The sequence below is a fragment of the Martes martes genome, assembly GCF_963455335.1.
Source record: "Martes martes genome assembly, chromosome: 6".
NCBI classification, from domain to species: domain Eukaryota; kingdom Metazoa; phylum Chordata; class Mammalia; order Carnivora; family Mustelidae; genus Martes; species Martes martes.
The window spans coordinates 20,581,028-20,584,925 of record NC_137893.1 but is presented as its reverse complement, the minus strand read 5'-3'; positions in this window follow the sequence as shown (position 1 = coordinate 20,584,925).

The window sequence follows — 3,898 nt, the reverse complement described above, 5'->3', positions numbered from 1 at the left end:
TCCTTGGGGTGTTGCCCTTCTGTAAACAACAACATGGATAGAATGCTCAAGACTTTTGGTTTAGGGGAGCTGGCTGGCTCAGTGGAGCGTGCGACTCTTGATCTCAGACTTTTGAGTTCGAGTCCCATGTTGGATATAGAGATTATTTAAAAATAAAATCTTAAAAAAAAAGACTTTTGTTCAGTTAATACTTTCTTTTCCCTTTACTCTTTCTTGTGCATTATTTTTCCCTCCCCCGCCCCTTTTTTTGGTCTGTAAAATGGGAAGAGGATCACTTGTCTGTTAGAGCTATTTAGAGGAACAAATGAAATAATCTATCTGAAAGTGCTTTGACAACTATAAAGTCCCATGTACATGTTTGTCATTATTTCCAGCATCCTGCATAATGTCTGGCATCTTGGTGTTTGGTCATTTTTTTGTTGAAAGAATCAGTGAATGAATGAGTGGAATTATAAACATAGTCTCTGCACTCTGTTCAGAATCAGGAGGGGAAGAGGTTGTACACACATGAAACACCATGAGAACACTATGTAACGATCTCTCACCCACTGAGATGCCTCTTCTGGGGTAGCAGCAATTATCTGGAATGTAGGTGAAGCCAACATCCCAGGTCAGCCAGAATCAATGTCCTTAAACAGATACACCAAAGTGCATGCACTTTATTCATTGAGGAGGTCTTCCAACACAATCTATTTACTTTTATGATTTTGTTCCTTCTTCTAACAAACATGTTTCTCCAGGCTCCTAAACTCCCGGCAACATTTTGGAGCAACCAGAACGTGGAAACCTCCTGCTAAAGGGACTTTATTGTGGGTCCCAGCGGTATCACTGTAGTACAGCCTTGTGTCATAATTGATATTTTTAAGGATGACCATTTGTGATCAAGTAAAATCTACAGTAGATTTAGTATCTTCTGCAGTCCTTTAAGTTAAATAGTACATTTTGGAAATGTTAAAAAAGAAAGGAAGTTGACATACTTACATCATTAACTGCAGTGGTCAGAAAGAGGCAGGGTGAAGTGTGGCATGACCAAGTCAGGGCTGTGGAAGGACACTGTCTAGGTTCGGTGCCTAAGTGCTGAGAAGCAGAGGCTTCAAGCAGTGGCTAGTCACAGTGGCTGTCTCTTCTCGGAGGAGAGGTTGGATCACCAATGGTTGTTTCAACAGGTGACTTACTCTGTGCTCTGCCATGTCCCGACTTTGTCTATATTCATACATGAAATTCTTGCAACAGCTCTCTGAGTCAGCCTTGCTATTGTCACCCTTTTACAGATGATGGCACTGAGACCCAGAGAAGTTAACCTGCCCAAGATCACACAGCGGTGGAGGTGAGCCTGGTACCAGACTCCAGGCCACTCATCACTGTGCTAATTGCTTCCCCACGTTTCAAGAGAGGAGAGTACAACTCATTGATAAGGGAAAACAATAGCAGCAAGGCACTGAGCGGGAATAACGAAGGAAAAAGAAATATTGAAATGGTACTTAAACAATCATGAGATCACGAAAGAGTTGCTGTGAAAAAAATCCATGAAAAGAATGGTGGCTTGGGGAATTATCTGAATGATGTACTCGGAGAGACCATCATTTGAAAATAGGGTACATCTTATATAGCAGGGAAGACTATGATCTCATAAATCTTATTTTGCGTGTGGTTGTGTGTGTGTTGGGATGTGATTATATATATATTTATACGTGTATATATTATTTTTTTTCCTCCTGTCTCACTGCCCTGTAGACTCTGATCTAACAGCTCGATCCTCATTGCCTGCTCCTATTTCCAAAAGGAGGAAGTATATCAGACCAGCTGGCTTTGGTTCACTAGGGCTCCTACCACAGGCTGTTTCCTTAGGCCCACGGTGAAGTGCATGAAAGACCACTCAGGCGATAAACAGACATGGATTGAGCACCTCTTGTGTGAAAGTCTTTGTGCTAGGCTTCTCGGGCTCTGGTCTTTTGATTTAACAAAAGTATGTCTGATGTAAATTTTAAAATGGCAGAGAGAAGATTTTGTTTTGAAATGGGAGAAAGAAAACAAAGTCCTTTCCCTGTGTGTCTCTGTAGCCTGACAAGCTTCAGTTTAAGGGTTGGCTTTAACTCTGTTTTCATTTCCAGTGGGTATGCTTTGAGTTGGCACACAAATTCAATGTGTGAATGGTGTGGGAGTTGAGAAAGTCGCACTGCTATTTCTCTTCTTAAAATTAACAGTGGAATCCTTATGAGAGCAGTGTAGGCTCCGGAATGTGCCGCACACGGCTCTCTAACTGCATAATTAGGGAGTTCTCCATAATAAAATAGTCCTCATTCTTGCCAAAATCGATACCCCTCCTCTGCACCCTCCTTCGAGAGGCAACTGACAGTTGCTCTTCAGACTTTTCCAAGGTCTAGAATTTCACACTGTCAGTGTCACAACCACACCCTGGTCATTATAGCTTCTCAGGTGAGCTTTAGGGAGGCGTCTGCCTGCTGCCATTAGCTTCCTGGCTGTTCTGAACTCGCTGTGGACGCCTCACCGATCTACAGTATGCGCATGCGCAGACGCACGCGCACTCCCAGGCTAGGTCAGTCTCCAGTGGCTCATGGCTTCCTTCAGAGGGAAAAGCTCTCTGCACAAATGCGGTCGTCGTGGAAGCTTGCTAAAAATGCACACTCTCAGGCCCCACCCGTACCTCACTGGATCAGAGTCTGCACTTTAACAAGATCCCCCTCGTGAATCACAGGCACAGTAACTAAGAGAAGCCCCACGGTAGACTCTTGAGAGCAGCTCAGAGGGCAGTGCTGATTTCTCTACAAAGTCTCAACCCACCAACCAACTAACCAACTAGTCAACACCTCCATTTCTATGGAACACCTGCCATATTGACCATGATAACCAAGGTACGTGATTAGCAGTGCAGAAAGCAGAGTAATAACAAAGTGCTGTCCTTGGGTTTCCCAAGGAAGTCTCCCTCATCATGGTCATAGTGTTAAGGGCAACAACTTAGCCCTGGGAAGTAGTAACATGGGAGGCATCCAGTAATTCTGCGGTCCCCGCGAATGCAGAAGTTGGAACACAGCTTAGGTTCCCGCAGTTACTATTGTGATGACTTCCTTCTGGGTAGTCCGTGCTGACAGTAGGGAAAATATCTGGTTTTGGTGTTTGACAAAGAAGCAATTGTCAGGGCAGCTGAGCAGGCACGAAGGTAGGCACTATGTCCTGTTGCAGTGTAAAACTTCTCCAAGAAATCCATCAACTAGAAGTTTGTAGTTCTACAATGGTTGGATGTAAGGGTGATCTGGCTGCAGCATAGGTCACCCCACTGATCGCCAGAGCTGAGCCAGCTCATCTGGCTGGTTAAGTGTTTCTCCCTCTCGCTGCTCCAGGTACATGTGTCCCTCTTGAAGCTGCAAGCTCTCTTGATTGAAGAGGATGAATTTCCCTCATAGAAGAGGACCGTTCTTTAGTCAAGGGTGTAGCAAGGAGCTGTGCTCCCCTTCTAGAACCCTCAAACAAGCTCACAAGGACCATTTGTAGAAGAACGTAGGGTAGTCAAACTTCCAAGACTCCAGACACAACTCATTGTTAGATGGTGCCTATGACATTCTGCTTTTCTTAAAAAGACATTAAAAAATAAAATCGTTATCATGTTCATTTCTCAGGGATATATCCATTACATATTTAAAGCCTTCTTTTCAAGCTCTTGAAGCCATGTTTGACCCTTCACTTTCTGCAATATCCAGCTTGCCTGCAAGGTTATTCATTCTTCATTATTTTTTAATGCTTTTCCATTCACTTCTTCCCCCATCTCACACCCCACCCCTTCCTGTGCTATCACTGTAGTCCAAGCTAATCTAACTTCTGTTTGTAACAGTTATTAGATGACTTTCTTGCTTCCAAAATATTTCCCCAAGTACATCCTGAA